We start from the raw sequence: 13,507 nt of genomic DNA, 5'->3' as shown, positions 1-13,507 counted from the left end.
CCAAAATTATGAATAAAAGAAAAACACTCAAAAATACCAAATTGAGATTCCGAATCTCTTCAAATTTCTCAAATCCTTATTTTAACTAAAACAACATCTCATATAAAGTGAGGGAACTAGTCGATGTAGTCTAAATCTGGCAAGTTGTAATATTTATATCAGATTTAGGTCCGATACGAAATCGACCCACTCCTTCGGAGCCTGAGGGTATACATCAGTCGGCAAACCCGACTGATACTTCTTAACTTATTATGCCCTACACCACATAGTGGTAAGGTTATTATATCTTTGTGCATTTGTTTGTAACATGGAGAAGGAAACGAGATAGGCCAATAGTTACATTTGAGGATTTTCATAGAATCAAGAATATATTCTTGTGAACTAAAAGCAGGTCGCATTTATTATCCGATTGGGATAACATATTGCAAGCAATATTTGTTTGGTCCAAGAACGAACCCTATTGAAATTGGCGAAAATCGATTCAAATTTAGATATAGCTCCCATATATATCTTCAACCGATTTTGGGTTAATTGTGCACTAAATGACCAAAATCAGTGCAAATGACCTGAATTTTGGTACATCTGACCAAATTCAGTCTGGAATCAAGAACATCAAATTTGGTGGATAGCTCCCAAATGTAGGTTTCATCCGATTTGGGGTTTAAGTCTCCCACATTTGCAATATACACCCCACAAGAATGATGTTTGGTATCACATATGAGGTACAGCCCAGCAATACCTCTGCCAAATTGTATCAAGATGGGCTATAGCTCCTGTATATATGTTTCATCCGATTTGGTCTTTAATTAACTCACATTCGTAATATGCATTCGACAACAATGATATTTGATAGCAGATATCTTATATAGCTCCGAAATGCCTTTGCCAAATTTTATCAAGATCGGTTCAGATTTGGATATATTTCTTTATATATCTTCAACCAACCAAATGGCCAATATCTGTCAACAAGTCCTGAATTTGGGAAATTCGACCGAATTCAGTCTAGAAGCAAATACATTAAATTTGGAGAAAATTGGTTCAAATATAGTTATAGCTGCCATATATATGTTTCATCCGATTTGGTGTTTAAGTCCCTCACATATATATCCTTAATCCGATTTCAAGTTTATTGTGCAGATAATGGCTAATATCAGCCCAAATGGAGTGAATTTCGGGACGTACGTTTCCATTTTATGAAACTCGGCTCCGATATATTTTTTTAATATAATCCTTCCACCTTGATAGGGGGTATGATCTACTTGAAATAAATTCTTTTGTAATGTGAGTTCTACTAAATATGCACAGTTGTGTAGGATATTATATATCCGGCCACGCCCGACATTAGACTTTTCCTTACTGGTTTCATTTTGAGACTTATATAAATTAAAAAAACGAGATTTCAGATGTTTGTATTTGAACACCGCTTTCGTCTTATTTGTGATTTTGCAAATTTTTGGAAATATCAGAAAAGTGTTTCTCATTTTATGAGATCTATGTGCCGCTTTGTAAGGGAGGTACTAAAATAATATTTTCCGTGTTCGCACCTGACCTAAGATTGATAAATACATTACCATGTGCAAAGTTTCAACTTAGTTGTGGACGTCATACGTCTTAAATAGGATTCTGAAGCTTTTTAGTAGGTACAAGTAATAATAATGGGTGATTTTTTAGGTTTTACCTTTTTTGCAACAGCAATCGCGCGATTTATGTTTTGTTTCAAACATCTTCAGTTTTGCCTATAATTTAACCACCAATTGTCTTACAAACGAACAACGCTTGCAAAACATTGGATTTTGTTATTAAAATGCGTTTTCTTTTATGAAAGCTTATTATTTTATGGTTAAGCTCATTTTCGGCTCTATGGGTATGCAAATAAGCAGAATTGTCGATTTTGGAGGGATGTCAGCAAGAAGCATTGCAAAAGCTACAAATGCATTCAGAAAAAGTCCCCGTTTGGTACTCACAAAGGGCCAACATTTTAAAAACTCAATGCAAAATAAGCATACCATTCTTTTCAAACTGGGCATATTCCAATATTTTTACCAACTATAAATCTTGTATGAAAATGGAATAGACAAGACCACTCCTTCTGGTACCTTCCCCACAAGGGGTCAACATTTTATGCTTCAAACCTTAATATTTCTATCAATATACATATGAAATATATCGGTCCACTACCTCCAGTACCTCCCCGACAAAAGTTCGACATTTTCCAAAATATCACATCTCATATAAATTGAGGAATTAGTAGATATAGCTCAAACCTGCAACGTCTTTATATTTTTATCAGAGTCCTTTCAGATCAGAGAACTCCAGTGAAATGAATGTTTGTTTAATCAAATCTTGCGATGTGCTCTTAAAGACACTCTTGGAAAAAATGTTGTAGGGTTTACGTTGTCCTACGATGGGAATCTAAGTAAGATTAATATTGGGCTTCAGCTGAGCGCTGCCAAGGAAATCCTGGTGATATATGTTTCCAGAGTTTATTTTTATTTTTTAATATAATCCTTCCACCTTGATAGGGGTATGATCTACTTGAAATAAATTCTTTTGTAACGTGAGCTCTACTAAATATATATATAGTCGGCCCCGCCCGACTTTTGACTTTTCCTTATTGCTTTCATTTTGAGACTTATATAAATTAAAAAAACGAGATTTCAGATGTTTGTATTTGAACACCGCTTTCGTCTTATGTGTGATTTTGCAAATTTTTGGAAATATCAGAAAAGTGTTTCTCATTTTATGAGAGCTATGTGCCGCTTTGTAAGAGAGGTACTAAAATAATATTTTCCTTTTTCGCACCTGACCTAAAATTGATACATACATTACCATGTGCAAAGTTTCAACTTAGTTGTGGACGTCAAACGTCTTAAATGAGGTCCAAATGTTTTTAGGTATGTACAAGAAATAAAAGGCGGATATAACTCATCTTCATACAAAAGAGTGATTTTTAGTCTTTATCTTTTTGCAACAGCGATTTATGTTTTGTTTCAAACATCTTCAGTTTTGCCTATAATTTAACCACCAATTGTCTTACAAACGAACAACGCTTGCAAAACATTAGATTTTATTATTAAAATGCGTTTTCTATTATGAAAGCTTATCATTTTATGGTTAAGCTCATTTTCGGCTCTATGGGTATGCAAATAAGCAGAATTGTCGATTTTGGAGGGATGTCAGCAAGAAACATTGTGAAAGCTACAAATGCATTCAGAAAAAGTCCCCGTTTGGTACTCACAAAGGACCAACATTTTAAAAACACAATGCAAAATAAGCATACAAATCTTTTCAAACTGGGCATATTCCAATATTTTTACCAACTCTACATCTTGTATGAAAATGGAATAGACAAGACCACTCCTTCTGGTACCTTCCCCACAAGGGCTCAACATTTTATGCTTCAAACCTTAATATTTCTATCAATATACATATGAAATATATCGGTCCACTCCCTCCAGTACCTCCCCGACAAAAGTTCGATATTTTTCAAAATATCACATCTCATATAAATTGAGGAATTAGTAGATGTAGCTTAAAACTGCAACGTCTTTATATTTTTATCAGAGTCCTTTCAGATCAGAGAACTCAAGTGAAATGAATGTTTGTTTAATCAAATCTTGCGATGTGCTCTTAAAGACACTCTTGGAAAAAATGTTGTAGGGTTTACGTTGTCCTACGATGGGAATCTAAGTAAGATTAATATTGGGCTTCAGCTGAGCGCTGCCAAGGAAATCCTGATGATATATGTTTCCAGAGTTTTTTTTTTTCAGTTTTCAAAGTGGATTGTGATTCAAAAATTGGGTTGCAAGTTCTCAATAGATTTTTTTTTAACGTCGCTCTCTCGTCGGCTGGGGTAATCTCTGTCGCTGCCCGGATCTATAGGCAATAGGAAATTCTTGGGGGTAGAAGTCGGTTGTTTTATTGATTTATTTAAATACTAAATTTACAATATACTCGTGATTAAATGCAACCATATGGATTTATTGGTATGTTGGCGAATTGGCTTCAGAGATACTGGAGGATTTAAAAAATATCCGTTCAGGTGCTATTGCTGATCGGAAATTGGATGTTTGCAACGGTCGGAGATCTTAGTGTTGCAATTCGGTTTCTTTCGATTTATAGAAAATTGGGAACCATGATGCATGGACGTCGGTTGTCCGTGAATTACGATCTTTTGGTTGTAGATGATTGGGAGATAATCGGGAACTCTGGTGAATGGCAATCGACACATATGTAGGTGTTCGGGACGCATACAAGGTGTAGATAATTGGGAACACGTATCAGTGCTCGGAGGTTAGTTATTCGTTCTATGCTATGGCCTATGGCTACCAATGCCCCTGCTGGGACAGCGAGCCCGAAGCTCCTGTATCAATGTATTACCGGCCACGCAAGTTAATGAGAGTCAGTCAAAAATATATTCCCATTTTCAGGTTACTGTTAGTCGGAGGTCAGTAAATAATTTCTAAATAACCACGTAACCTTTAGGCAAGCGCTTGCAGTAACGAGTCTCTTTGCCTACCGAACTGAAAACTATTTATGTCACCAACATAGCAATGTCAATGCGAATTATTTCCCACGCGATGTTCTGATGATGATGGTAAATGTAGGGCTAATCCACGATAAGTGGTGTTACAAAACAAGCAATTTTTTTTTATTTATTATTATACCCTACACCACAAGGTGGTGGTCGGGGTATTATGGCTTTGTGCAGTTGTTTGTAACAAAAGGAAACAAGATAGACCCATTGTTCCTTTTGATGATCTGCATAGAATCACTTTCTGAATCGATTTATGCATGTCCGTCCGTCTGTCCATGTATTTTTGTAAACAAAGTACAGTTCGCATTTATTGCCCGATCCAGATGAAATTTTGCACAAATCATTTGTTTTGCCCAAGGACGAACCCTATTGAAATTAAAGATAATTGGTAAAAATTTAGATATAGCTCCCATATATATCTTCGTCCGATTTGCCTTTTATTGCCCGAATAATACGGAATTTTGCACATACAACAAAATTAGGCCTGCAAATAAGTATGCCAAATTTGTTCATCCGATTTGTTATTTTTGTCCTTCGCAGCCGTAATATGCACTCTGTAACAACAATATTTGGGGAAATATATTAAATACAGCTCAGAAATACATTTGCTAAAATTTATCGAGATCGAGATAAATTTTATCAGATTTGGATATAGCTACCATATATAACTTCGTCCGATTTATCTTTTATTGTGCACTAAACGTCTAATATTTGTCCAAATGGGATGTATGTCAAATTTAATTGGTTCAGATATAGCTATAGCTCCTATATATACTGTTCGTCTGATTTTTTTATGTTTGTTACCCACAGCCGTAATATGCACTCCGTTACTACGATATTCAGGGAAATATATCAAATACAGCTCAGAAATATCTTTGCCAAACTTTTTTCGAGATCGGTTCCGATTAGGATATAGCTCCCATATATATCTTGATCCGATTTCAAATTAATTGTGCACCAAATGGGCAATATAGGTCCGAATTTAAAAGATACAAATGCTTCGGCATATTTTGTCCTTTGAACTTTAAATTATTATCATTGCGTGTATGATTGGATTCCCCCGTGAAAACTTTTAATTGTTATGCGGAGCTCTACTAAATTAGCAAAGTGGTGTAGGGTATCATAAAGTCGGGCAGCCCGACTTTAAGACTTCCTTTACTGGTTTTTTTTTTTGTACAACCTGAATGAATCCAAAATATCAGATTCTAACAAATTTTCTTGCGAAATTTGGTCTGCTTATGGCTACAAGGGAAAAAGGGGATGATTTTTAAATTGTAGTCAACTGAGTTGTATAGAAATTTTAAATCATAATGTTGGACTTGTGACATTATTCTGGTCCTTAAATATATGTGTGTAAGTGTATTGCTTTGTCGGCTTTGACTTGATTTTGTCGATTTTACCATCCCTTTACTTATTTTATTTTAATATGTAAATCAAAATATGCGCTTTTGTGAGGGCGTGTATGTGCATGTTAACTATATGCAATCAGAATTTTGTTTATTATATTTCAATAATAACAATATAATATTGTTGTTGATAGTGTATACAAAATACAAAATAATAACAGCAACTACAATATTATTGTAACAGCTATAATTTGAAATTTACATTTATTATATTAGAATTACAAATAATGGAGAATTTCGTATATATTTGAGAAAATTACATTTACAAACAAAATATATGAAATTTAAATATTATTTTGTTATTATATAAAATAGTGGGGATTCAATGTTTTAAATGATAATTTTAAATGTGTTCATGTTTGGTATTAAAAAAGTGAATTATAAGAATCATGCTCCTAATAAAGATACCGTCACATCAACCACCCACTCAACACAACCCCTTGTCTAGGGGGTTTGAGAAGTATGTAATAAAAATCTTAAAGACGCATGCTTTTGTCACATAGGGTTTGATGTTTTGCATAATATATGCTCCCCCATCAAAATTTTATAAAATCCCTTTGAATATGATGGGTTAGCACCCCGGGAACGCAAATTCCGCGCACAAAGAGTTTTACATTAAACACCTTCGTTGTTATTTATTTTTTCTTTATAAATGACATGTTTTTTTTTTTTTTTTTGTTTGCATTTCTCGTTGCATCCCAGGTGGAACCTCATCGCTGATAAATGCATTCAACAAAGTCAACACCAAACTGTCAACATAGAAAACAAGTCAGTTGCTACGCTCAAAAGCTGACATGCAAGTGTGAGTGTTTGAGAATCAAAAAAAAAAAAAAAATGCCTGACACAAAACAAGAAAAAAACATAAAAGCGACAAATTTGTTTACACATCAGAGCTTTGGGGTAGGACAAAGAGAACAAAAAAAAAAAAAACGGCTGACAAAAGGCAGTTTAACAAAATCATTATTTTTTTAAAATAAACACCAGGAAGGACAGTACACACGACCCCTCCGTTGTTGTTCTTATTGTTCTTCTTCATGTTGTGTCCTTTTTGAAGCAACAGCGACAGCATTCTTTTCATTCTTTTTTTTCAACACTTTTGATAGTCATTTCTTTGTTAAATGATGTTAAAAATCGTTTTTAACCCGTTAAGAGCGTTTGCTACAGAAGGTTCTTGGCCAGGGATTGTCAATAGGGAAATGTTTTAACCTGTGCGTTGATCCACAGCATTGCCCCCTCCTTGAAAGATTGAACAAATGTAGAAAGCGTTGACCAAAGTTAATGAAACTTAGCAAAAATTGTCGGTGGAACAAAGAAAATTGTAAAGTTTTATATACAGGGTGAGATAAAAAAATCTACAACAATGTCAAACGCCATAATTTTTACATTTTTTTTTTTAATTTTATTAAAGGAAAGCAAAACATGTCGAAAATAGAATCAAATTTTAGAATTAGGTTAGATTTGTTCGAAACGGTCACCTTTGGCACGAATTATATCCTTCAAACGGTCAATGAAACCGTCACACGCTGCCTGAATGTTGGTCTGCGGAATTTTCGCCCATTCCCGGCGAAGCACTTGCTTGAGGTGATCGACACTTTGGTATTTTTTAGTGCCAACTTTGCTTTCCAAAATACTCCAGACACAATAGTTCCACGGATTGATATTCGGAGATTTTGGTGGCCATTGTGCCCTGGAATGAAGCGACGAACCTCATTTTGTAACCATTCTTGCTGGGTCCTGTTGGAATGCCCAAGGCCTGCGGCCAAAATGTTTGCGTGCTCAAGTCTTTAATACACCCTCCAGAATATTTTTCCGATAATATTCGGCATTTATTCTGATACCACGATCGATTAATGCGAGCGGAAAGTGACCATCTGCTGTTATGGCGGCCCACACCATGGCCGGCGCCTGAGTTCTGGTGTCCAACCGAAAGTGCATATTTTAAGCTGAAGTTGGTTTCAGTTTTTTCATCTTACCCTGTATACCAATACGAATTAGGTTTGCCGTAAATTGCACATTTTCAGCACTCATTCAAATTAGTTGTGCGTTCCCCGATAGCCTTTGTTCTTGTTGTTGTGACAAACCTTTATATTTCTCACTGATTTATTTTTAACTCCTGCAATTATGGTCGTGATCTTTTTGTAATCTTCATTACACTACATTGCATGATAGGCGAACTCATTTCGTGTTCATACCCTACAACATTATGTGTAGGGGGTGTTATAAGTTGGAGTGGCCTAAAAATTATGTAACACCCAGAAATATTGGTCCCGCACATTGAATGTTATATGTATGGATCTTCCTATCTCGCCGAGTTGAGTCATCTGTCCATGTTAATTTGTAATCACGATACAGGTTCGCAATTATGACCCGATCTTTATGAAGTTTTGCATGGAGGTGGGGTTAAGGTCAGAATAGAAGTCGATTGTTGAAATGGATCAATAGAACAGAAAAATATTTATACCCTACACCACATAGTGGTAAGGGTATTATGTCTTTGTGCATTTGTTTGTAACATGGAGAAGGAAACGAGATAGACCCATAGTTACTTTTGAGAACCTTCATAGAATCACTTTCTGAGTCGATTTATGCATGTCAGTCCGTCTGTCCGTCCGTCCGTCCGTCCGTCCGTCTGTCCATGTATTCTTGTGAACAAAATGCAGGTCGCATTTATTATCCGATTGAGATGAAATTTTCCAAACAATATTTTTTTGGCCCAAGGACGAACCCTATTGAAATTGGTGAGAATCGGATCAAATTTAGATATAGCTCCCATATATATCTTCATCCGATTTCGGGTTAAATGTGCACCAAATGGCCGATATAAGTCCAAATGGACTGAATTTTAGTACATCGGACAAAATTCAGCCTAGAAGCAAGTATATCAAATTTGGAGAAAATTGGTTCAGATATAGCTATAGCTCCCATATATATCTTTCATCCGATTTGATCTTTAAGTCCCTCACATTCTTACTATGCACTCCACAACCGTGATATTTGGTACCAGGTATTAGATGGAGCACATAAATAGCTGTTTTAAATTTTATCGAAATCGGTTCAGATTTGGATATAGCTCATATATATATATCTTCATCCGATTTCGGGTTAATTGACCACCAAATGGCCAATATCAGCCCAAATAGCCCGAATTTTGGCACATGTGACCGAGATTAGCCTTAAAGCAAATACAACAAATTTGGAGAAAATCGGTTCAGAAACAGCTATAGCTCCCATATATATGTTTTATCCGATTTGGTGTTTAAGCCTCTCACATTCGTAATATGCACTCCACAACCATGATATTTGGTACCAGGTATTAGATGGAGCACAGGAATAGCTGTTTTAAATTTTATCGAAATCGGTTCAGATTTGAATATAGCTCCCATATATATCTTCATCCGATTTCGGGTTAATTGTGCACCAAATGGCCGATATAAGTCCAAATGGACTGAATTTTAGTACATCGGACCAAATTCAGCCTAGAAGCAAGTATATCAAATTTGGAGAAAATCGGTTCAGATATAGCTATAGCTCCCATATATATCTTTCATCCGATTTGATCTTTAAGTCCCTCACATTCCTACTATGCACTCCACAACCGTGATATTTGGTACCAGGTATTAGATGGAGCGCAGAAATAGCTGTTTGAAATTTTATCGAAATCGGTCCAGATTTGGATATAGCTCCCATATATATCTTCATCCGATTTCGGGTTAATTGACCACCAAATGGCCAATATCAGCCCAAATGGCCCGAATTTTGGCACATGTGACCGAGATTAGCCTTAAAGCAAATACAACAAATTTGGAGAAAATCGGTTCAGATATAGCTATAGCTCCCATATATATGTTTTATCCGATTTGGTGTTTAAGCCTCTCACATTCGTAATATGCACTCCACAACCGTGGTATTTGGTACCAGGTATTAGATGGAGCACAGGAATAGCTGTTTTAAATTTTATCGAAATCGGTTCAGATTTGAATATAGCTCCCATATATATCTTCATCCGATTTCGGGTTAATTGTGCACCAAATGGCCGATATAAGTCCAAATGGACTGAATTTTAGTACATCGGACCAAATTCAGCCTAGAAGCAAGTATATCAAATTTGGAGAAAATCGGTTCAGATATAGCTATAGCTCCCATATATATCTTTCATCCGATTTGATCTTTAAGTCCCTCACATTCCTACTATGCACTCCACAACCGTGATATTTGGTACCAGGTATTAGATGGAGCGCAGAAATAGCTGTTCGAAATTTTATCGAAATCGGTCCAGATTTGGATATAGCTCCCATATATATCTTCATCCGATTTCGGGTTAATTGACCACCAAATGGCCAATATCAGCCCAAATGGCCCGAATTTTGGCACATGTGACCGAGATTAGCCTTAAAGCAAATACAACAAATTTGGAGAAAATCGGTTCAGATATAGCTATAGCTCCCATATATATCTTTCATCCGATTTGATTTGATTTAAGTCCCTCACATTCCTACTATGCACTCCACAACCGTAATATTTGGTACCAGATATAAGATACAGCCCAGAAATAGCTGTTTGTAATTTTATCGAAATCGGATCAGATTTGGATATAGCTCCCATATATATCTTCATCCGATTTCGGGTTATTGTGCACCAAATGACCGATATAAGTCCAAATGGACTGAATATTAGTACATCGGATCAAATTCAGGCTTCTAGGCTGTATATCAAATTCAGTGAAAATCGGTTCAGATATAGATATAGCAACCATATATATGTTTCATCCGATTTAGTGTTTTAGTCCCATACATTCGTAATATTCACTCCACAACCGTGATATTTGGTACCAGGTATTAGATGGAGCACAGGAATAGCTGTTTTAAATTTTATCGGAATCGGTTCAGATTTGGATATAGCTCCCATATATATCTTCATCCGATTTCGGGTGATTGACCACCAAATGACCGTAATAGCATCAATTTTGGCAAATCCGACCGAAAACAGCTTAGAAGCAAGTACACCAATTTTAGTAAAAATCGGTTCAGATATAGCTACAGCTCCCATATATAACTTTCATCCGATTTGGTCTTTAAGTCCCTCACATTCGTAATATGCACTCCACAGGAATGATATTTGGTACCAGATATCAGATAAATTAGTTGATTTTAATGTTATTAAAATCTGTTCCGATTTGGATATGCCTCCCATATATATCTTCATCCGATTTCGTATTAATTGTGCATCAAATGGTCAATATCAGCCCAAATCACCTGAATTTTCGTACATAAGACCGAATTCAGTCTAGAAGCTAATACGTCAAATTTGGAGAAACCCGGTTCAGAGATAGCTATAGTTCGTAAAATGCACGATAGAATTAGATAGATTTTGATTTTGTACCAAATATCTCATAGAGCTCTGAAATGCCCTGTATAAACCTTTTTACGAGAGCTCTACTAAATATGCATAGTGGTGTAGGGTATCATATAGTCGGCCCCGCCCGACTTTTGAGCTTTTCTTACTGGTTTTTTTTTGCAGTTGCTCTACAGGCAAAAATATAGACCAATCGAATTTTGCATGGGGTAGAGTTAAGGAGTGGGCATAAGCCTACAAATTTGAGCATCGAATAATATTTACCGGGTAAAATAGTCAATAACTTTTATGTTAAACCAGTAAGGAAAGGTCAAAAGTAGGACGAGGCTGACTATATGATATCCAACACCACTACGCGTATCTGGTTAAACCCCCATAACAAAAAAAAATTATATTGTGAAATTATGTGATATGGATCATACCAACTATGAACCTTTTTTGAATGCATATCATGCCTTTAGAGTAGTCATAATTTGGGAAATGTTTCTGAATCGATTTTTAATAAGTTTGACGGAGGCTTTTGTATCTCTAGTATCAAATAACATTGCTGTATAGTTCATGATATGATTCCAATTAGGGATTATGTTAAAAAATATTTATTGGAGCAATATATATACCGGACCGAGATACACCAAATGGAAAAATTTGGTTGAATATGAAAAAATCTATTCAATTTGGGCTGATATTACATATACAGGGTGAAATACAAAAACTGCAACAAAGTCAAAGTCAAAATTTTTGCATTTGTTTTTAATTTTTATTGAATGAAAGCAAAAATATAGGAAATAGCTTCAAATTTTAGAATAAATTTAGATTTGTTCAATTGGTCACCTTTGGAACAAATTATGGCCTTCAAACGGCCAATGAAACCGTCACACGCTGCAGCCAAAATGTTTGCCAGGCTTTTATCCACCCTCCAGAATATTTTCGAGATAATATTCGGTATTTATTCTGGAAAATTCTCACCAAAATGTTTTTGTACGCTTGTAAACAATATAATGCCACTGGAATGCTTAAGCTGACGGACGAGTGGCTTAGACATAACAGCAATCTGAACTTTGTTGCAGTTTTTTCATCTCAACCTGTAGAAAAGAAATGAGTTTTATGCTGAATTAAAATATGTATACTTTGTGGGGTCTTAAATAATTATTTCGAGGAGTTACAAACAGAATGCGCCACAATACTATAGAGGAGGGTACACAAATTAATTTGGACAATATAAGGGTAATCATGTATTGCATATGCATATGAATAAAATGTTCTTGAAGTAAAAAAAAATGATTTAAAGATCACGACATCCGTACTCATCCCATCAAGGATTAAAACCATTCTTCCAAGTAACTCAGGCTTATGCATGAATGCTAACGTATAAAATACAAATATTCACACATACTTGAAAAGTACAATAAGGTACAATTGCGTGCATGTGTATGTGACTGTGTTGTGGAAATATGCATATAATATTTGTTGCTTTTACCGGATATTTGCTTTCATATAGCAATCTGCTTGCAAATTTACATGCAGGGTAAGCAAAATATATAAAGCATCATCAGAGAACAACTTGATGAATACACTTGACACCTTGAATGCCATTTTATGTGTTTGTGACATTTCCATTATGGCGAGGTGATGGCGGAGTAACACTGATTTTAAATATTTATTGTTAAGGTTTTAAAATATTAAATATATATATTTTTTTAAAAAACGGCATAAAGTCAATACCCCAATAAATATCCTTTTTTGAAAAATCTAACATTGCAGTGTAAGATATGTTTTGTAAAAATTTTCTGACCAGAACATATTTGTATGCATTGTGACGAAATAGGCTTCCCGCTATTCTTGATTATTCTGAACAACAAAGCAATATTATGAAGTAGATTTGGATAACGTACAAAAAACTACCCAAAATCCAATTACCATTGTTAAATACATTGCATCAAATTTCCAGGAATAAATGCAACATTTCATAATTTTTCGTATTAAATTCTTCTCTTTAAAGTTTTTGATTTTAAAAGACAAAAAAAAAACGCCAGTAATGTTAACGTTTATCTTAGTCTATTCGATGCAAACGTGTAAATGAATGTTACCATATGTCCTGTTGTTCGATTTTTTTCGCTCTTTTTACTTTGCTCATTTCGAAAATTTGTGGTGGTTACGTTTGTCTTACTTGACATTGACAAATAATGAAAATTTTTGACAAAAGGAATGCAAA

The sequence above is a fragment of the Musca domestica genome, unplaced genomic scaffold, assembly GCF_030504385.1.
Source record: "Musca domestica strain aabys unplaced genomic scaffold, Musca_domestica.polishedcontigs.V.1.1 6, whole genome shotgun sequence".
Taxonomy (NCBI): Eukaryota; Metazoa; Arthropoda; class Insecta; order Diptera; family Muscidae; genus Musca; species Musca domestica.
This window is presented reverse-complemented; position numbering follows the sequence as displayed.